General features: G+C 40.3%; 1 protein-coding gene and 1 long non-coding RNA gene across 3 annotated transcripts in view; one reads left to right on the top strand and one right to left on the bottom strand.

Annotated features, from left to right (window-relative positions):
- Nucleotides 1–1,293, bottom strand: part of LOC147012375 (von Willebrand factor A domain-containing protein 5A-like) — a 162,992-nt gene extending 161,699 nt beyond the window's left edge. The window contains exon 1 of one of the 2 annotated variants that reach the window (XM_085856469.1): nucleotides 1,167–1,293. The gene's annotated coding sequence lies outside the window, so the exon portion shown is untranslated. The remainder of the gene's footprint in view (nucleotides 1–1,166) is intronic. The other variant, XM_085856470.1, reaches the window with a different exon arrangement.
- Nucleotides 1,212–23,218, top strand: LOC147012374 (uncharacterized). The gene is made up of 3 exons (XR_015051589.1): nucleotides 1,212–1,316; nucleotides 13,419–13,601; nucleotides 23,001–23,218. It is a non-coding gene; the product is annotated as an uncharacterized LOC147012374 (long non-coding RNA).
- The last annotated feature ends 587 nt before the right edge of the window (nucleotides 23,219–23,805 follow it).

Genomic DNA, 23,805 nt, shown 5'->3' with positions numbered 1-23,805 from the left:
CCATCGTAATTTCCAACACTCAGGAACAAACACGAGTCGAATCAGCACCGAATGACGTCATTTTGATTGATGACGGAGAGGGTCATGTGACCCGTTTTTCTGCATTCCAAGGTGTGTAAACATTTTACAAATCCCTGTAAATCAAGTTCACTGGTTGGGTAGTGTTGGGTAGTGTTGGGTAGTGTTGGGTAGTGTTGGGTAGTGTCGGGTACGAGTACGGACGGATTAAAAAGAACACGTCCGATGAATCCCGGCGACGTATACAACACAGCGACCCGGCACTACAAACCGACTACACGTCACTACAAACCGACTACACGGCACTACAAACCGACAACACGTCACTACAGACTACACGGCACTACAAGCAGACTACACGTCACTACAAGCAGACTACACGGCACTACAAACAGACTACATGGCACTACAAACAGACTACACGGCACTACAAACCTACAACACGGCACTACTACAGACTACACGGCACTACTACAGACTACACGGCACTACAAACCTACAACACGGCACTACTACAGACTACACGGCGCTACAAACCGACTACACGGCACTACAAACCGACTACACGGCACTACAGACTACACGGCACTACAAGCAGACTACACGTCACTACAAGCAGACTACACGGCACTACAAACAGACTACACGGCACTACAAACCGACAACACGGCACTACTACAGACTACACGGCACTACTACAGACTACACGGCACTACAAACCTACAACACGGCACTACTACAGACTACACGGCGCTACAAACCGACTACACGGCACTACAAACCGACTACACGGCACTACAGACTACACGGCACTACAGACCGACTACACGGCACTACAAACCGTCTACACGGCACTACAAGCAGACTACACGGCACTACAAACCGTCTACACGGCACTACAAGCAGACTACACGGCACTACAAGCAGACTACACGGCACTACAAGCAGACTACACGGCACTACAAGCAGACTACACGGCGGTGACACTTCCTTTCGATACCTTTGTGTGATTGGTCGCCCCGGTTAAACTAGTAAACACATCAACGGGTTAACGACTTTTCACCACTAAGTTAACTGATGCTCCTAATTCACATTACTAACAACGAATCGGTATTACTTTAACTAGTTAACTTAAATTTATTCCTCACAGTTCAGTCGCTCTTTTCTCGCGTTGTTAAAATCCTCTCAAACTGAAGAACATCGAGGAACCGTCAGGCGTGGTTGATGACGTCACGGGGTGACGTCACGGATCACGAGCCTGAGAGCCGTGTTCCACATGAGATAAAAGACAAGATGAGGTATTTTTTTTAACATATATTTATTTATTTTTCATGCACAATGGATTGATTTGTTTCTGTTCGACCTCCCATCCTGAGGAGACGATTCCGAGCCACTAATGGTTAAAGTTAAAGGACTTTGTGTGTTTACAGTGAACATCCAGGAAGAAGGAAATCCCCTTCCCGACTCGAGTGCGGTATTATCGAGCAGTGTGAGGAAATTAAATGGACGGATGGATATAATGGCGGATTTGGTGTCTCTGGGCTCGGTGCGCTGAATGACCGAAATAACAGGGTTCATGTCGTCCCTCGATCGTGTTCATGATGTGCGGTGTCTGTGTGTGACGAGTCAATGAAATACGTCATCGAAATTCACCGGAAACGGTGTTACTTCCGCCACCGAATGTGAATGGACGTCATGTGTTCACCTCTGTTTGTTTGTCTGTGATCATGATATCTCAAAACGGACGGAACGGACGGATTCCCACGAACCTTGGTGGACAAAGACGAATGGAAGGGCGAAGATTTAGTTACTTCCGGTTAGCAACGGCCGCCGCCATTTTATCGCGGTGAAAACAACTCCCTAGCAACGATTTAAACACATTGCTGATGTGATACTGTTCGTTCTTTTTGTTGTCTCGTCCGTCCAAATGTCTTTAAATTAACTGTGAAAAAAAAAAATATATATATATTATGTCTGAGCACGAAAGCACGACTTCATTGGGAATCGATTGGCACGATGTGCAGATCAAAATAAAGACCAATGACTGATTTCCTAACAAAAAATCAAAATAAAGACCTGTCAACACGTTGAATTAACACCAGGTGGGTTGACTCAGCCTGTCATTCTTCTGAGGTTGGCAAAATCAGTACCTGCTTACTGGTAATGGGATGCATTGCATCAGTGGCACAGCCATGCCCCCAGAAAATGATGCAGCCAAGCAGCCACAGGCTACATCCCCCCCCCCCCAAAAAAAAAAACAATGAGAAGGACACCCAGTGGAGTGCTTACCTCTGCCAAGCTGATTAGTTTATATTTTGTATCCCACTGATAGGCCGGATCTGGATTCGGATCTGAACTAAAATTTAATCAGCTTCTTCTTGTTACCTAACCAACTCCTCCACCAAGTTTGATCTGAATCAGTCCACAACTTTTTCACATATCTATATATCATTATAGCCCTCTCACTCAATGGTGAAGAATCACTTTTAAAATTCTCAGATCCGAATCGGGATTCAGATCTTCACCAAAACCTAATCATTTCGGCTGTGTCACATACCCATACTCTCCACCAAATGTCATCTGAATCCGTCCACAACGTTTTGAGATATCGTGTTCACAAATCGACAGACAAACAGACAGGGGTGAAAACATAACCTCCATCCACCTTCGGTGGCGAAGGTAACTAGAACAGCACTCAATAGAGCGCATACCTGCACCAGGCTGAACAGTTTACGTTTTGCATCCCACTGATGAGCTGGATCTGGATTCAGACCAGAACTAAAATTTAATCTACTTGTTCTTGTCACCTAACCAACTCATCCACCTAGTTTTGTCATAATGTTATGGGGCCGGAGTGCTGGGTCTCGGTGGCAAGCATGACCGCTAGATGGAGCAGGAGAGTCGGCTCCACCGAACACACTGGAATTTAGGTCATACCTTTCAGATAAATCCAAAAGGTCACGGGTCCCTTTTCAGACCGAAGATTGCCAATAGGTTGACCACGTGGGATAGGGTCAATTGCCAATTTCAATACATCTAAATACCCACGTCGTCCAAACTACCGGGAAAATTCACCATCGGCAGGATCGACGCGATCCGGGCCGTTAGCGAGCCGGATCCAAGTCGTACCCTGAGCGGAGAGTACCAGAATCCTGCCGGGCCAATTGCACAATTATGGCAACAATGAGGCCTCCTAATTCCCAGTCGCAGCACGGCAAACCAATGGTATAAAGGACAAGGACGAGCTGGTACATTCAACAAAAGGGGAATTTATTTACAACAATAATTGGGGAATGAGGGAAGCACGTAAGGGCAGAGTTATCCGACTAAGCAATGCAAATAATGTACAACTAAAAGCACTTAACAATCCTACTTAAAGATGGGGCCCACAGACACACAAGCACACACAGATACCCAAAAGAAGAGAAATGGACCAGCCGGGTCTTTATTCGGCTCTCCAGCCGAGGAGGATAGTTTGGCTGGGAGTTAGAACGGCTGGCTACCTGGCCGCGAGCACGCAGCAAGATGTCCACACCTTCCCGGAGCTCCAGTCACCAAAAGTACGGACCAGGGGAGCCTAACCCAGAGGAGGCAAGATGAGGTGATCTCCCTTGATGAAAATGGTCGACCGCTCGCTGTAATGCGCCAGACGAGACACCTCCGAAGCGCGGGATGCAGTCCGCCGCAGACCCAGACAGAAGCGCTCTTGTCAACAACCACTCACTGGCTTTGGATGCCAGGTTGGAAATGTCTGAATTGAAAATGTCCTTTCCCACAAGAAAATGCCTCACACACGATGACCGGCTGCTTGACAAACACCACGATCTCTGTCTCTCAAACGCTCTTGCCACGAGCACACCGTCTTTCCCACACTCGTCCAGACAACCACACTCTTCCTCTTTAGGAGAGAGGGGCTTCTTCTCCTGGCCACTCGCCTCCTGATTGGTCAAACCCATTGCGCGATTCCCTGGCCGTCTCCCATTAGACAGGCCCACGGTAGGCGGGGCAACTCCCACCATTCTGGGTGGAGTCCCGATCGGAGGCGTTTGTAGCTCCGCCTACCTCCTCACCTCCGACCACGTACGTAATGGCGATGGTGTTGAGTGGGGGGGGCGAGGCGGGTGAGACGCCCGCTCCTTGCCAATTGGCCAAAGAGGTACGCCATGCCCATGTTAAACTCCGCCCACGCACGCACCCGCTCGCCGGTGAGCAAAGAGCGCGGACAATGCCGAAAGCAGAGGGTTGTTAGGCTCATTGGTTGGGACGTAAAATCCTAACTATAAAATAACTCCGCAGCGCATGTACCATTAATTACACATTAAACCAAGGGACGGGACCCTGACGAGAAACACATATTTACCGATATAACTGATCTGTAGGACCTGTATGTTGAATGCTCATGGCTTCCAGATTTTTAACACTAATACGTCCATAACTTTTTGAGATATCGTGCTATATATCATTGTTGTTCCTGTCTCTTAATGGTGAAGAATCACTTAAAAATTCTCTAATCCGGATCTTCACCAAAATGTAATCATTTTGTCTGTGCCATACACCCAACCTCTCCACCAAATGTTGTCTGAATCCATCGACAACTTTTTGAGATATCCTGTTCACAGACAAGCAGACAGAGAGATTGGTGAAAACATAACCAGCTCCATTCGCCTTCGGTGGCGGAGGTAATAAGCTTGGTATTGCTTGCAAAGCCAGCCATTCCTAATCAGCGGTTCGTTGGAGTCCTTGCTTGAGTGCTTTAGCCACTTAGCGAGCATTCTACAAGCTTATTATATTACTCCACGCACACAAAGCAAAAAGCAGGGTTTAAGCAATTCGTTCATGTCAATCGGTCCATCTTATCAGTTTATGATCATGAGGTTATGATCGAGAAATAACTTATTTATATTGAATCTTATATTTTGAACATGAATAGGAAGGCAAGTGTTTCATTTTAATATACTTTGGCTTTTAATTCGTCCCGATCACACATACGCAGAGAGGAGTGAGATAATTGTTTTACTCTGTCTGCCTTCCTGGCAGTCAAACAAAATTTAAAAGAATTTCAAACAGGAAACTTGCTGTTGTTAAGGATGTTATAAAGGACACAAACAACAGATATGAAAATTAACTCAAATAATGTGCTAGATAGTGTGGTGTAATAGACACTGCGGAAAATGGCGGTAAAACCGGAATTAATTTAATTCGACTTTTACAACATTTAAATGGAATTGTGTACTTGAACACTGCAGAACACAAATTGCTTTCATAAAACTTCCAAGAACCTCCAGCTTTTCACTCGTTCAATTTAAATATAGACAAGTCTGGAGACGGCGATGGTTCACGAGCAATGTACACGGTTCACCTTTTTTCTTTTTTGACCTTCGAGGGGACGCCACGGGCAAACTGGCGGGAATCGGGAAAAACGTAAATGATGAAAGTTGTAGTAATCGAAGAGCACTACAAATCGACCACGAATTGCGAAATCCTAAACATAGTTCGCCTTTTTAAATTTTTTTATGGCGGGAATCGGGAAAAACGTAAATGATGAAAGTTGTAGTACTCAAAGAGCACGACTTGCATACCAACTTTCATTCGAAACAGTTGAAAACCCAAGGAGCTCAATGCCCAATTTATTGATTTTTTTGACATTTTCTAAGTTCGTGACCTTGTGACCTTGACCTTGGGACGAAAATGAAAAATCGAGCTCCGTGGGGCTATGCAGGTGCCATTGGGCTAACCAAATACTGAAACCCCTGCCAGATTCGACAAACCCCCTTGGAGAAGATGTAACTTGAAACCGGCTACCCCCTAAAAAACACATGTTTTTTGGGTGTGGCTCCGCCCATAATGGGCACAGCAGGCCAATTCTCCAGAAAACACAACTAGATCATGATATAAACCTCCCAAACAAATTTTATCAGGGTCGGATCAAAACCCACGGAGCTATGCTCGGGACAGACAGACAGACAGACACACCCATAACGAATATAGTGGTCATTTACTGACTCGTGAACCAATTCTATGTGGAGGTGTAGAAGGGTGGTATGTGGGACTGCTTCTGGACGACGTCAACAGCATTAAACTGCCACATTAAAAAAGAAAACTACCATTAAAATCATTATTTCATTAAAATTGAAGTATTGTATGAACTTGAACACTGTGCGTGGTATCGTGTTCGTTGTTCTCTCTAGTTGGTCATGGAACACACCCCAGAACCATCACGTCACTGAGCTGGCTGAGATGTTCTATCGAAACACCCGAGAACAAGGGTCAGCAACGTACAGCACATGTGCCATGCGTGGCACACAAGATGATTTTGAGTGTTAGGTGCAATAAATGTCTCATTAACAGTAAAGAAACGTTGGAAAAAAAAACCCTATTAAAAACTATGCTTGACTTTTGTCAATCTCAAAAGTAAAAAAAAAAACATAAGAACATAATTTAGCATAATTTGGGGAGCATAATTTCGTCTAAAATATGACACCCAATGAAAGCTCTTTGACGTAGAAAGGAAAATGATTCAATTGCTATTACAGGTATACCTCCATTTATGTCTTGGATATGTTCTTGAAAACTGAGACTTAAATCGAATCATATTTTGTCAATAAGAAATACAGTAATGAAACTAGAGGGGCACTCGGTGGAGCGCATACCTCCGCCACGTAATGCCTGATCCACAAGAACGTATCGGGCCCAATACATTTTTGAAATATCATGCTCTGCAGTACTATATCGTTTTTGGCTCCATCTCTCAATGGTGAAGAATCACTTTAAAAATTAAATGATTCTCATATTCAGATCCGGATTCGAACCTTCACCAAAGTGGAATCTATTCGTCCTTGTGACACACCCAACCTGTCCACCAACTTTTGTCCAAATCCGAGGGGGACGTCGTAATTTTCACCTGCAATATTACCTTTTTGGCTTAAACAGAGATAATTTAAACACTCAATCTAACACATATTTTGACAGTAAAAAAATTGAAATGAAATAATTTTATTAAAGTACAATACAGTAAAATACTGCGTAAAATATGCTGTGGTGGTAGAGAGTGTGAGAGTTAGTTATAATCAAATGGAGGATGGAAGGCTTGCTCCTCGTAGTCCAGGCAGGGATTTGTAATCCATTAAGGGTGCTGGGGATGATCCTCCTAATCTTCGTGAAAGACACCGTGAGGATCTTTAACATCCATCAACTAATGCTAGCAGATGGGACAGCGGCTTAACGGTGCGGACCTCTCGGCCATCCTGCCCGTACACACACATATACCTATCAAACCAGCCACGAATTGCAGTAAAGGTCTCCAGCCATGGCAGCAGAAACGGAACTCTCACTCTCCTTTTTTAAAGCCATCATACAGACTTTTAGCTTTCTGCTGTGTGATGGATCTGCTCACAGGTATCCTCATTCTATTGAGGTCCTCAATCCACACCTTTTCCCATGCGAGAGCTCCTTCACTTCATCGTGAACTTGGATGTTAATGGCGTGAGATGTATCAGTAGTTCATGATAATGCAAGTATACATGGGTGCACCGGAGCTTGGTTAAGAGGAGTCAGGTAACCCACCCATGTTCCGATGCTGTGCTCTGCTGTGTTGTGTTGTGCTGTGTTGTGTTGTGCTGTGTTGTGTTGTGCTGTGCTGTGCTGTGCCCGAATGAAACCTGTTGTTCCCACTTCAGAGCCTTCATCTCTGTCCATCGAGTTCATTACATGGCGTAGCACATTTAGCACTTTCACGAATTTGTTTTGCATCTTTGTAAATTGTACGTACATTTGTTGGAGGCAAACTTACTATAAGTGCCGACGAACATCAACAGCACAGTCACCACTCACCATTCTACATACAACATCCAATTCCACCTCCAGATTCATAGTTTTACACATTTTCTTAGTCACTCTTATCACCACCAGCATGATTACAACTCATGATGAAGGTTTTGTAAGGACAGTAGGTTTGAACAGTGTAAATACAGAATTTAGGACAATACAATTTACACACTCAAGTAACGTCATGATACAAGGAAATACAAGGGAATCGAACACAGGTTGAGACCATTCAGCCCATCATGCCTGCGCGAACATCACACCAACCCATCAACACAAGATCCAAAAAATAAAATGCAAAAAAACTTTTTAATTAATGAAATAGTTGTTTGGGGTTTTTTTTTTTTTAATTATTATTTTTGGTAGTTTATTTATTTTCGTCCCCTCAAGGGAGGGGGCATGGGCTTGATTAAAACACACACATCAACCACACAACCCCCCTTGACAAGACCCCCACCAACAGCACTCCGTACACAATCACCCATCAATACTCAAACTTCCTAAAAGTCCTTTCAACATCCCCGTACCCCTCTATCTCCATAACATCCAGGTACCTATCTAATTCTAATTTAAACTTAGCACTGTTTCTGCTGCCACTACCTTCCAGGGAGACCATTCCATGCATTAACTACTCTCTGAGTAAAAGTTCCCTGTATTACTACCGCCTTAACTCTCCTCTTCTTTACTCAGGCCGTGGCTCCTGGTTCTGGCACTGTCTGCTCTGTTGAATAATTAATCTGCACTTATTTTATCTATACCTTTCATTACCTTAAACATTTCCATCATATCTCCTCGTAACCACCTCCTTTCTTGTGTATAAAGCCCTGTCTCCTTCAGCCGCTCCTCATAGCGAAGTCTAGCTAGGCCTGGAATCAATCTAGTAGCCATGCGCTGAACCCTCTCTGTGGCATCTATGTCCTTCCTGTACTGTGGTGACCAAAACTGCACACAATATTCCAGATGTGGCCCTCACTAAATTCCTGTACAATGTTAACACCACCTCTTTTGATTTATCATTGATCCCCCTCCGAATACAACCAAACACCCTATTTGCTTTACCTATAGCTGCCTGGCACTGTGCTGCCTGCTTACCTCCCGTATCTATTACAACCCCCAGATCCTTCTCCTGTGTTATATGCTCCAAAATTACCCCTTGCATCCTGTAATCTCTATTTTCATTGTTCTTTCCCATTCCCAACACCTTACACTTGCTCAGGTTAAACTTCATCTGCCAATCTTTTGCTAAATCTATGCAAGTATCAATACTTCCCTGTATCTGATCACCACCCCCTCTGCTCTGTATCTTACCTCCAAGCTTTGTGTCATCTGCAAGTTTGGAAAACTTACTCTTTACCCCATTATCCAAATCGTTGATGTAAATGATGAATAGTAATGGCCTGAGAACTGATCCCTGAGGTACCCCGCTACTTACATCCTCCCAGCAAGACATCTCCCACTCACAGCCACTCTTTTCTTCCTCCCACTAAGCCAGTTTACAATCTAAATCCATTCATTCAAGTCACGCACTTTGGCTTTTCCATCGCCAATTTCCCTGATCCGCCCAGTCGATTGAATTTCAATTTAATTGAATTGCCAGTGGAAGAAAGATTTCCATATTTTACTTGGACAATAATAAAGAATGATAATAATTCATTCTGAACAATGGCTATGGGGTTGTTGGGTTTGCCTGCGGTGCCATCTAGTCGAGATAAATTTACACTCCATACTGGAAATATTACGTACAGGACGACAGGTACAGGTACAACCCGACAAAGGCACGGGGCACGGAAAGTAGAAACATTCTTCCATCCATGAAGCTACCTTTGCTGACACGCACATAGGCACGCACACCACATTGTTGACACCGTCATTGAGGTGTGACGGAGGGTAAATAAAATTTGAGTAAAAAGTTTTCATTTTGCAAAGATGACATTGTACGTTAATTTTGAGCTTCCAACACGATATTTCCACTTTTCAGATCTGGCAACAATTTACGAAGGCTTCCGGCCCACACACAGCAGCACGGTTGGCTGTGTCGTCATTGAAGTGTGATGCAACACTCACTGTACGAAACCTCGGTGGCACTTCAATGCAGACACGTGCCTGTGTGCGTGCCTGCAAGCTTCGTAACGTTAACGATCTCAACGTCTCGGAGTAACACTGGCCGGTTCAGGAAAATTGGCGACGGAAAAAGCCGAAGCACATGGCTAGAAAGACATAAGTTCGATGCAAACAGACGTAATTCGAAGCCTGGGTACATATTGATGGACGACGCAACTTCGAATCAACTTAAATCGAGGCAACTTAAATCGGGGCAACTTAAATCGGGGCAACTTAAATCGGGGCAACTTAAATCGAGGTATACCTGTATTTACTCCATTATGTTTAGTGAGGTCAACTAATCTTCGAGTGTTTGAGGCAAATATTGACACCAATAAATGTCAGTGTCAGTGTCAGTGTGTGTGTCTCCTCCATAACTCCAAAACAATAAAACCTAACACCCTAAAACTTTGCATGCATACGAAGAAAACTCCAAGGAAGCACAAGTGTGAAAATTGAGGGTCTGGGTTAATTAAAACACCCCTTTTGAAGATAATTAACGACCTCATTTAATTATATCCTTTATCAGGCACATCCTCGGTCACCACTGTATGTGGGATTTGAAGGCGTATCCGAGGTAACCTCGCTGGGGTCTGAAGCCGCCATGTTTTTTGGCCTGCTCAGCCAAAATGCTCAGCCATGCCTTGACTTGAAACAGGCCGCAATGATTTCTTAACGATAAGGTTTTTTTTCCCCCACTTTCTTCACTCATATTATTGAATGCCTGTTCATCATAGCTACCAATCGTTGTGTACATCGCTTTTGTAAGTACTACAGTTTTCAAATTAGGAGTTTGGAGCAATTCCATGCATTATATGATACGATTTTCCACGATCGACTCTCACGGACTAATTATAGTACATCATCGAAATATTATTTCGGTTTTGAGGATTGCATGTCATCTGGACTAAATAAATGTCGAAATCTGTTGTAAAATCTGATAATTTAGAGAAATAACAAGTCTTATAACGAAGCTGATATACCCATTTACTTTAAGCACGCTCGGCAATGTTCCCTCAACCCTACATACACAAGAAAATGTGAAATTTCCAAACCATTAAACTTATCTGTTTTTTTTTTACTGTTTGGGGAATTATATTGAGTGAACAAAAAATTTAAGAACGTGTCAAAATTAACGAGCTTCATTGAACGATATGATTTAATGCATTCACTGCTTCAAATCGTGCCCTGTCACCCAGAGAGACTGTTTATCCATAGCGTCTGCCAGATCTGTGTCTATATTTTCAGAAGTTTCACGATGTGCTCTACAAGGAATCAAAGCAAATCTGGTAAAAAAAAAAAAACGGACATTTAAAAAAACAAATTATAACGTTTGCGTGGACCCAAACCGATGTACCAAGTGAGATGTGCACAGACGAGCAGGCAAAACGGCGGATTTTCTGCAATGTTTATTTCACGGGTGATTAAACTTTGCAATATCTCCAGGATTGATCTGCGTTAAGCAACAACTCTTTTTGTGGAGAAAGTCATTATTTGAACAAATTAGTTTTATTTCATTAACTGCTGTATGCACGATGAAGGCTGGCTTTAAAGTTTAAGGGATCATACATGGTATGCAGTGACAGCCCAACTGTTCCTTATGAACCATTTAATATGAGTGCCTGTTTGAGTGCTTAAACCAATTGCCGAGCGCCTATTGTCAATAGCGGTACCGCGCTACGTTCAGCGATATATATGCACATATATATAATTTGACTTTTCATTGGTTTTGGTGGCCATTTCCAAATATGGCCACCTCTTCCCCAGAAATAGTCTCAGCATCACAAACTCGACATTTATAAATCAATTGCACACAAAAACATATTTAGTCATTAAAATGAGGAAAATAAACAATCAACTGGCTATTATACTGTCAGACACCGACATTCGTGATCCCCGTGTATTTGTGGGTCATAAAGTGTGACCTGCTTCGAGATTTGGGATCGTGTATTCGCACATTTTTTTTTTTTTTTTACATTTTTGGAGTGGTCTCCTATATCCACTGCCCTGCTCAGGAGAAGGCTGAATGCCTCAATTCTGTGTTTGCTTCAACATTTTGTGTCCCTAAGCACTCCTTCTCTGTATCCTCCTTCCCTGTCACACCCAATTGTTCCTGAATTCTGTCTTTTGCACCTGAAAAGGTGGAAAAGTTTCTTGAAACCCTCGACTGTTTCTCCAACTGGACCAGATGGGATCAGCTCACACGTCCTAAAAACTTTTGGATGACCAATAATTTGGATGACCTCAGGAGGTTATGGAATGGAAATCGGTAATTCAAATCAACTTTCACAAGGAGATTGTGTCCTTTCTTGAGCACAGAAGCTTTTTGATAATGATGCAAATGCTTTTGATTCATATCATTATGGAAATGAAGAATACATTTGATTCACCAGAATGCCATACAAACTTCCTCCAAAGTGGGATCTTCGATACACTTTGAGACATAAACCACAAGGAGCCGCAGGTTAACCATGTGAGTTGTCTCTTCCCAGTGGAGTTTTTGACAAACTTTCTCAACTAACGAGACTGGATCTGGACACGAACCAGCTGAAATGCATTCCTGCTTCCTTGTTTGCGGCAGAGTGGTCTTGATTGAAGCCGTTGTGCTGGATGCAAGTTGTTATTTTTTAAAGATGATTATTATACAATAATTTATTTGCACATTTCATTTTCTTTCTTTTTTTCTCTTTGTTTTTGTTTTCTTTTTGTTTATTTTCACTTTTCTCTCGTACATTGAACCACCTTCTTCAGGCTGTACAATCGCACTCCTACATAGGCTGTGCTCCACCATCTCCTGTCAAACCCCATCCCCTCCCATGATCTTTTCTACCTCCATTAGGCCCAACCCTCTTCCTGCATGTTGGAGTGTGATCTTTCTCTCCACCCCCCCTCTTCACCCCCACATCTGTTCATTAATTTCCTTGCTTCTTGTGTTCAACTGTTACCCCCTGTCAGTTCCTTACTTTATTCATGTCAACTCGTTCTTCCATGAGTCTGGATGTTGTATTCAAACCAGGGAACCACTGTTCTGCATGGATGATCCACTAAATATATAAATTGGCCGATGGTTTGAACAAACTTGTGAAAGCACCATGCAAAGATGATCTCTACCAGGTTACATCGAAATCAGGTGAATAACTTTTGAGAAGAAGTCAAAAGTAGCGATCCTGGAATCGTAATGACCTTTGACCTTTAAATTGACCTTTATCGGTATTTCTGGGTTGTTTTGGGGTGTTTGTGGATTCTTTTATCGGTGTTTGTGGATTATTTTACCGGTGATTGTGGATTCTGTTATTGGCATTTGTGAATTCTCAGAAATGTTAATGTATTTGAAATCAGATCTGTGTGATTACCCTGCTGAAGGGAACAACATGTCATGCTCTCACATGAAGCTAAAAATCTGGAAATACAAACAGAAACATGATTGTAATCTGTACGTTATTTTAATTATCTTCATTAATATGTACATTGTTTACCAGCCACGTGACCAGCCTGCAGCACATCTGGCTTTCTGACAATCCCTGGGATTGCAGCTGTCCCGGTATTGACTATCTTAGTCGCTGGATTCAGACAAACTCATAAGGAAGGATAAAATCATAAATGTTTGGAACTCACTGAAGGACACCACCCAACGTTAATACCTCTCCTGAACAATGTTCCAGGTGAGCTAAAAAGTGAAAACTACAATGAATGGGGTTGAAGGAGACTTAAAAAAAACAAAAAAAACATTCAATATCCTGGTGAAAGGGTAAAAAAAAATCGATCATTTTATGGAAAGTTGACACTCCATTTATATTACCGGTGTTTGTGCATTATTAACCTCCGCCATCGAAGATCGGAGATTACTGTTTTCACCCCTTTCTGTTTGTTACCTTAGCAAACTTTGTTGCGAAGGTTATGTTTTGATCGCTGTGTATTTATTTATGTATTTATTTATTTATTTATTTATTTATTTATTTATTTATTTATTTATTTGTGAATATGTGTGTATGTTTGTTTGTTTGTTTGTTATTCGCATAACTCCAAAAGTATTGAACTGAATCGCAGCAAATTCGGTGGGATGATTGGTTATTATCCGAGGACCATTTGATTAGATGTTGGGAGCGATCGGGTCAAAGGTCAAGGTCAAGGTCATGAAAAGGTCAAAATCGTCTTTTTACCATAGCGCGGTCAATTTGTATCCAATTTGCATGCAAGTAATGCCAAAATGTTCAGAATTAAATGCCCCATATTGTGATATGTGACATGACTTGTTATGTCCCCCTTGTTAGCGGTTTGGGTCAAGGGTCAGGGGGGTCAACGACCTTTATTATCATAACACGGTCAATTCTAATACAATTTGCATGTAAGTAGATTCAAAATGTTTAGAATTCAATTCCCTATCCTGTGATGTGTAATATTTGATTTCTTATAATGTGACCAGTTGTCATCAGATTGACTTGACACCGACACCCAAAAAGGTCAGGGAGTTCATACAGAAATTGTACAATGTACGTGAATCATTGTCAAACAGCAGGAAATTTAATGTTTTTATGCCATCATAACACATATTAGATGGTAGATGTGGTATGGGATTAAATAATAAATTATTTTACCAGTGTTTGTGGATTATTTTACCGGTTTCTGGGGATTATTTTCCAATATTTGTGGATTATTTTATCGGTGTTTGTGGATTATTTTATCGGTGTTTGTGGATTATTTTACCAGTGTTTGTGGATTATTTTACCAGTGTTTGTAGATTATTTTATCGGTGTTTGTGGATTATTTTATCAGTGTTTGTGGATTATTTTATCGGTGTTTGTGGATTATTTTATCGGTGTTTGTGGATTATTTTATCAGTGTTTGTGGATTATTTTATCGGTGTCTGTGGATTACTTTAAGGGTGAATGTGGATTATTTTACCGGTGTTTGTGGATTATTTTACCGGTTTCTGGGGGTTATTTTCCAACGTTTGTGGATTATTGTATCGGTGTTTGGGGATTATTTTAGCGGTGTTTGTGGATTATTTTAATGGTTAATGTGGATTATTTTAACGGTGTTTGTGGATTATTTTACCGGTGTTTGTGGATTATTTTACCAGTGTTTGTGGATTATTTTACCGGTGTTTGTGGATTGTTTTAATGGTTAATGTGGATTATTTTAACTGTGTTTGTGGATTATTTTACCAGTGTTTGTGGATTATTTTACCAGTGTTTGTGGATTATTTTATTTGTGTCTGTGGATTATTTTACCGGTGTTTGTGGATTATTTTATTTGTGTCTGTGGATTATTTTATTTGTGAATGTGGATTATTTTACAGGTGTTTGTGGATTATTTTATTTGTGTCTGTGGATTATTTTACCGGTGATTGAGGATTATTTTACCAGTTTTTGTGGATTATTTTACCGGTTTCTGTGGATTATTTTACCAATGTTTTTGCATTATTTTTTCGATGTTTTTGGATTATTTTACCAGTGTTTGTGGATTCTTTTACAGGTGGTTGTGGATTATTTGATTGGTATATGTGAATTCACAGAAATCTTAATGTATTTGAAAGCAGATTTGTGTGATTACTTTGCTGAAGGGAACAACATGTCATGCTCTCACATGAAGCTAAAAATCTGTAAATAGAAACAAAAACATGATTGTAACCTGTACATTATTTTAATTATCTTCATTCATATGTACATTGTTTCCCAGCCGCGTGACCAGCCTGCAGTACATCTGGCTTCATGACAATCCCTGGGATTGCAGCTGTCCCAGTATTGACTATCTCGTCACTCTATACAAACAAACTCATAAGAAGAAGAATAAAATCATAAATGTTTTGAACAGAAACAGAATTATGAAAATGTGTTCCTTCAGTATTATTTTTATGGAGTCCACATTGTAAAATAATAACATGTTTTTTTCATCATATTGTTATCACCATATCCTTGTTTTGTGATTCATATATATTTATTGCTGGGTGTAGTGGCGTGTGCCTTTAATGTGGCAAGTTGATGGCTGGGGGTGTGGGATTGCTTGAACTTGAGGATGGGGGCCCTGTATTGTGCCATGCTAAAATTTGGTACAAAGCAGCCCGGTCATTGTGACATTACCCAAACCTGATTGTCAGGTCAGGCCAGAACACTGTGACTTTTTATTTATATTTTTTTATGTTGAAGGCTCCAGTCACGGAATAAATAGTCCTCATCGAGGCCAGTCCTTAAATGAAGAAAAATAAAAGGGAGAATGTATAATGGGGAGTGAAAATGAGTGAGTATTTGTGGCGTTTGTGTCCGGACGCATCTGGGCGGCGCTTGTCACCGGACGCATGCGGGTGGCGTTTGCCTTCGGATGGGTCCGAGTAGCGTTTGTATCTGGATGACTTTGCTCTGCAGAACCTGATAAATTAATATAATGATCACACAAGAGGTATAAATGTAAACTTTGAATACACAAAACTTTTATTGTCATAAAGACCAAAGTATTAAAATGAACACATATATATATATATATATATATATATATATATATATATATATATATATATATATATATATATATATATATTGTGGCGTCTTCGGCTCAATTAACGTCGCACTGTCACGGCTGGAGGCTAAAGTCCCGTGATGTCCCGAGTTGCTCAGCTCCTATAGAGACGTTCTGAATTAATGGTGGATAACGCGCATGTGGGGGTCATGAGGAGAGCCACGAAAAGTTTTCCAAAAAAATAACCTCCTCAGACCCTCAGACCAACTCCTTCTCGGACGTTCTCTCTCTACTAACTGCCTTTTTATCTCCTCCCTTGCCTTCATCTTCAGCAACGCTTCACTCCTTTTGGAGGGATCTATAATTCCATCCCCAGTCTCTGGGAAACGCTCTGCCCCTCCCAGGAAATCCATTCCTCCACCCCTTTTTAAGGCTTCTTTCACCCCACCCCCCCCCCCCCCACCCTTCTTGGGGCTATGCTTCGCCCCGCTCAGGCGATCCATTCCTCCACCCCTCGGGAGGTGTTCATAGCTCCACCCCGCCTCTTTCACGCTAAGTCTCCCAGCACCCCCCGGTGGAGACTTACATCAAGGTTTTACACACAATTTCTTTTACCATAATCCCTAACTACTTATTTCCTTGCTCCACTCTCTATATGGCACACATGCAGACAAGCCAATTCTTAAGCTGACGTTTCCCGACTTATACTTGGAGCTGGTTATCTGCTCGCACACAGACCATGCTTCATTTTACATTCTGATCTGTTGTGTGATTCTATGTTGATATCTAACCAGCCACCGCCCCCCCCCCCACCCCACTCACATAGGAATATATTCTATATATATATATATATATATATATATATATATATATATATTCTATACATATGTAAATAATTGACCACTACCACACTCCTCGAGCCGAAGAAACGATATAAACCAACCAAGAAGACCTACCCAAGGTAAGTGCTGAACTCTGTTTCGAACCCTTCCCAGATGTTCCTCAACAACTACAAAGACATTCACACAGAGTAAACACAATCCCAACGCTACATACCCCTTCAGCTACTGGACTGGTTTCATCACTTTTTGGCGAATCATCAGTGATTATATATATATATATATATATATATATATATATATATATATATATATATATATATAATTTAACTTTTCATTGGTTTGGTGTCCATTTCCCATTTTCCCAATATGACCACTTATTCTCCAGAACGAGTCGAAGCATCACTAACGATACGTTGATAAATTAATTGCACACAAAAACATATATTTAGTCATTAAAATGAGGAAAATAAACAACCTACTGGTTAATATACTGTCGGACACCGACATTCGTGATCCCCGTGTGTTTGTGGGTCATAAAGTGTGACCTGCTTCAACATTCGTGATCACGTATTCACACCTTTTTTTAATACATTTTAGGAGTGGTCTCCTATATCCACTGCCCCTGATATTAATTCATTATGAGAATTCTTCAACAGAAACCTGCTCTCTCTCATGCACAGATTAATCCCATCTTGTCTTCAATGATCTTACCCATCCTCCGGCTCTTGGTTCTCCGAATCCTGTGGTGAGGCAGTTGCTTGAAGACAACTTGCATCCTCCTCTTGGAAGGCAACTCCGACCGAAGACAACCTCATCATTTCACAAGGCCAGCAACATGTGTGTGTCCACTTTCACGAGAGCCAGAAAAATCTGTCCAATTTCAAGAATGAGCTTTCAATCTTGTCTCACTCTAAAACCTGGTGGCACCTTGTCAAGTCAGTGTCTGGTGTGTGCTCCCCTTCCATCAATTTCCTCACTTCAAATGGCACCATAGCCGACTCTGCTCGTGAGAAGGCTGAATGCCTCAATTCTGTGTTTGCTTCAACTTTTTGTGTCCCAAAGCACTGCTTCTCTTTACCCTCCTTCCCAGTCACACCCAATTGTTCCTGAATTATGTGTCTTTTGCACCTTAAAAAGGTGGAAAAGTTTCTGCAAACCCTCGACTGATGACCTTTTGGATGACCAATAATTTGGATGACCTCAGTGGGTTATGCAATGGAAATCGGTAATTCAAAGCATCTCACATTCAAATCAACTTTCACAAGGAGATTGTATTCTTTCTTGAGCACAGAAGCCTTTCGACAATGATGACAATGCTTTTGATTAATATCATTATGGAAATGAAGAATACATTTAAGTCACCCGAATGCCATACAAACTTCCTCCAAAGTGGGAACTTCGATACACTTTGAGACATAAACAACAAGTAGCCGCAGGATAACCATGTGAGTTGTCTCTTCCCAGTGGAGTGTTTGACAAACTTTCTCAACTAACAAGACTGGATCTGGACACGAACCAGCTGAAATGCATTCCTGCTTCCTTGTTTGCGGCAGAGTGGTCTTGATTGAAACAGTTGTGCTGGATGCAAGCTGTTATTTTCTAAAGATGATTCTTATACAATTTTTATTTGCACATTTCATTTTCTCTTTTTTTTCTCTTTGTTTTTGTTTTCTATTTGTTTATTTTCACTTTTCTCTCGTACATTGAACCACCTTCTTCAGGCTGTACAATCACACTCCTACATAGGCTGTGCTCCACCATCTCCTGTCAAACCTCATCCACTCCCGTGATCTTTTCTCCCTCCATTAGACCCAACCCTCTTCCTGCATGTTGGAGTGAGATCTCTCCCCCTCCCCCCCTCCACCCCTGCATCTGTTCATTAATTCCCTTGCTTCTTGTGTTTAACTGTTACCCCCTGTCAGTTCCTTACTTTATTCATGTCAACTCGTTCTTCCATGAGCCTGGATGTTGTATTCAAACCAGGGAACTACTGTTCTGCATGGATGATCCACTAAATATATAAATTGGCGATGGTTTGAACAAACTTGTGAAAGCACCATGCAAAGATGATCTCTACCAGGTTACATCGAAATCAGGTGAATAACTTTTGAGAAGAAGTCAAAAGTAGCGATCCTGGAATCGTAATGTCCTTTGACCTTTTCTTGACCTTTATCGGTATTTGTGGATTGTTTTGTCGGTGTTGTGTAATATTTTGCCGGTGTTTGTGGATTGTTTTGCCGGTGTTTGCGGGTTATTTTGCTGGTGTTTGTGGATTGTTTTATCGGTGTTTGTGGATTCTTTTATCAGTGTTTGTGGATTGTTTTGCCGGTGTTTGTCGATTGTTTTGCCGGTGTTTGTGGGTTATTTTGCTGGTGTTTGTGGATTGTTTTATCGGTGTTTGTGGATTATTTTATCGGTGTTTGTGGATTATTTTGCTGGTGTTTGTGGATTGTTTTAATCGGTGTTTGTGGATTATTTTACTGGTGTTTGTGGATTATTTTATCGGTGTTTGTGGATTATTTTGCTGGTGTTTGTGGATTGTTTTATCGGTGTTTGTGGATTATTTTATCGGTGTTTGTGGATTATTTTACTGGTGTTTGTGGATTGTTTTATCGGTGTTTGTGGATTATTTTAGCAGTATTTGTGGGTTATTTTAGCAGTATTTGTGGATTGTTTTATCAGTGTTTGTGGATTATTTTACCAGTGTTTGTGGATTATTTTACTGGTGTTTGTGGATTATTTTACCGGTGTTTGCGGATTATTTTACCGGGGTTTGTGGATTATTTTATTGGTGTTTGTGGATCATTTTATCGGTGTTTGTGGATTATTTTACAAGTGGTTGTGGATTATTTTACCAGTGATTGTGGATTATTTTATCGGTGTTTGTGGATTATTTTATTGGTGTTTGTGGATTATTTTATTGGTGTTTGTGGATTATTTTATTGGTGTTTGTGGATTATTTTATTGGTGTTTGTGGATTATTTTATTGGTGTTTGTGGATTATTTTATTGGTGTTTGTGGATTATTTTATTGGTGTTTGTGGATTATTTTATTGGTGTTTGTGGATTATTTTATTGGTGTTTGTGGATTATTTTATTGGTGTTTGTGGATTATTTTATTGGTGGTTGTGGATTATTTTATCGGTGTTTGTGGATTATTTTGCTGGTGTTTGTGGATTATTTTATCGGTGTTTGTGGATTATTTTATCAGTGTCTGTGGATTATTTTATCAGTGTTTGTTGATTATTTTGGCGGTGTTTGTTGATTATTTTGCCGGTGTTTTTGGATTATTTTATTGGTGTTTGTGGATTATTTTATTGGTGTTTGTGGATCATTTTATCAGTGTTTGCGGGTTATTTTGCTGGTGTTTGTGGATTGTTTTATCGGTGTTTGTGGATTGTTTTATCGGTGTTTGTGGATCATTTTATCGGTGTTTGTGGATTATTTTACAAGTGGTTGTGGATTATTTTACCAGTGATTGTGGATTATTTTATCGGTGTTTGTGGATTATTTTATTGGTGTTTGTGGATTATTTTATTGGTGTTTGTGGATTATTTTATTGGTGTTTGTGGATTATTTTATTGGTGGTTGTGGATTATTTTATCGGTGTTTGTGCATTATTTTGCTGGTGTTTGTGGATTATTTTATCGGTGTTTGTGGATTATTTTATCAGTGTTTGCGGATTATTTTATCAGTGAGTGTTGATTATTTTGGCGGTGTTTGTTGATTATTTTGCCGGTGTTTTTGGATTATTTTATTGGTGTTTGTGGATTATTTTACCAGTGGTTGTGGATTATTTTGCCGGTGTTTTTGGATTATTTTATCGGTGTTTGTGGATTATTTTACCAGTGGTTGTGGATTATTTAATCGGTGTTTGTGGATTATTTTACCGGTGTTTGTGGATTATTTTACCGGTGTTTGTGGATTATTTATTGGTGTTTGTGGATCATTTTATCGGTGTTTGTGGATTATTTTATCGGTGTTTGTGGATTATTTTATCAGTGTTTGTGGATTATTTTATCGGTGTTTGTGGATTATTTTACCGGTGTTTGTGGATTATTTTATCAGTGTTTGTGGATTATTTTATTGGTGTTTGTGGATTATTTTATTGGTGTTTGTGGATTATTTTATTGGTGGTTGTGGATTATTTTATCGGTGTTTGTGCATTATTTTGCTGGTGTTTGTGGATTATTTTGCCGGTGTTTGTGGATTATTTTATCTGTGTTTGTGGATTATTTTATCAGTATTTGTTGATTATTTTGGCGGTGTTTGTTGATTATTTTGCCGGTGTTTTTCGATTATTTTATTGGTGTTTGTGGATTATTTTATTGGTGTTTGTGGATTATTTTACTGGTGTTTGTGGATTATTTTATTGGTGTTTGTGGATCATTTTATCGGTGTTTGTGGATCATTTTATCCGTGTTTGTGGATTATTTTACAAGTGGTTGTGGATTATTTTACCAGTGATTGTGGATTATTTTATCGGTGTTTGTGGATTATTTTATTGGTGTTTGTGGATTATTTTATTGGTGTTTGTGGATTATTTTATTGGTGGTTGTGGATTATTTTATCGGTGTTTGTGCATTATTTTGCTGGTGTTTGTGGATTATTTTGCCGGTGTTTGTGGATTATTTTATCAGTGTTTGTGGATTATTTTATCAGTGTTTGTTGATTATTTTCCCGGTGTTTGTTGATTATTTTGCCCGTGTTTTTGCATTATTTTATTGGTGTTTGTGCATTATTTTACCAGTGCTCGTGCATTATTTTGCCAGTGTTTTTGCATTATTTTATCGGTGTTTGTGGATTATTTTACCAGTGGTTGTGGATTATTTAATCAGTGTTTGTGGATTATTTTATCGGTGTTTGTGGATTATTTTATCGGTGTTTGTGGATTATTTTATCGGTGTTTGTGGATTATTTTATCGGTGTTTGTGCATTATTTTATCGGTGTTTGTACATTATTTTGCCGGTGTTTGTGGATTATTTTGCCGGTGTTTGTGCATTATTTTATCGGTGTTTGTACATTATTTTGCCGGTGTTTGTGGATTATTTTGCCGGTGTTTGTGGATTATTTTGCCGGTGTTTGTGGATTATTTTGCCGGTGTTTGTGGATTATTTTGCCCGTATTTGTGGATTATTTTACCAGTGGTTGTGGATTATTTTGCCGGTGTTTTTGGATTATTTTATTGGTGTTTGTGGATTATTTTACCAGTGGTTGTGGATTATTTTGCCGGTGTTTTTGGATTATTTTATCGGTGTTTGTGGATTATTTTACCAGTGGTTGTGGATTATTTAATCGGTGTTTGTGGATTATTTTATCGGTGTTTGTGGATAATTTTATCGGTGTTTGTGGATTATTTTATCGGTGTTTGTGCATTATTTTATCGGTGTTTGTGCATTATATTATCGGTGTTTGTGCCTTATTTTGCCGGTGTTTGTGGATTATTTTATCGGTGTTTGTACATTATTTTGCCAGTGTTTGTAGATTATTTTGCCGGTGTTTGTGGATTATTTTGCCGGTGTTTGTGGATTATTTTGCCCGTGTTTGTGGATTATTTTACCAGTGGTTGTGGATTATGTTATTGGCATTTGTGAATTCTCAGAAATGTTAATGTATTTGAAAGTAGATCTGTTTGATTACTCTGCTGAAGGGAACAACATGTCATGCTCTCACATGAAGCTCAAAATCTGTAAAAACAAACAAAAACATGATTGTAATCTGTACGTTATTTTAATTATCTTCATTAATATGTACATTGTTTACCAGACTCGTGACCAGCCTGCAACACATCTGGCTTCATGACAATCCCTGGGATTGCAGCTGTCCCGGTATTGACTATCTTAGTCGCTGGATTCAGACAAACTCATGAGGAAGAATAAAATCATAAATGTTTTGAACAGAAACAGAATTATGAAAATGTGTTCTTTCAGTATTATTTTTATTGGAGTCCACATTGTAAAATAATAAAATGTTTTTTCATCATATTGTTATCACCATATCCTTGTTTTGTGATTCACATATATTTATTGTTGGGTGTAGTGGTGTGTGCTTGTAATCTGGCTACTTGGTGGCTGTGATTGTGGGATCGCTTGAGGATGGAAGCCTTGCATTGTGCTGTGCTAATATATATGGTACAAAGCAGCCCTGTCGATGTGACATCACCCAAACGTGATTGCCAAACCTCAGTAATGAGGATTGTTTCGGGAAAATGAAAAGGGGGTAACCGATGTAATATACATTAGTTATGCCATCAGTAAATGTTTCGTCTCAGTTTATGGTGTCTGTGTAAAAATGAAAGGTCTCGTGTAATTGTGTAATTGTGTAATTGTGACCCTCTCCCCACTCTATACATGTCAAAAACCCCACCACACCTCCCCCTCCTTAATTCCTTTGTCTTTGATCTGTCTGGGTGTTTTCATTTTCAGGAAACTTTCTTACAGCCAGCTCCAAACATCTTGCAGATCCCCTCAAAAAACGAGCATGACGTGGGATTCTGGCAGAGGTGGTCATGTCACAGCACTAGCGGTCTGTGGGGAGGACCAATGAGTGCACGGCCACAGGATTAACACGA

The sequence above is a fragment of the Eptatretus burgeri genome, chromosome 15 (assembly GCF_056783735.1).
Source record: "Eptatretus burgeri isolate ZD-2024b chromosome 15, Ebu_testis_v1, whole genome shotgun sequence".
Lineage (NCBI taxonomy): Eukaryota > Metazoa > Chordata > Myxini > Myxiniformes > Myxinidae > Eptatretus > Eptatretus burgeri.
Note: the sequence above shows the minus strand (reverse complement) of the source record. Positions and strands in the feature narration are given on the sequence as shown.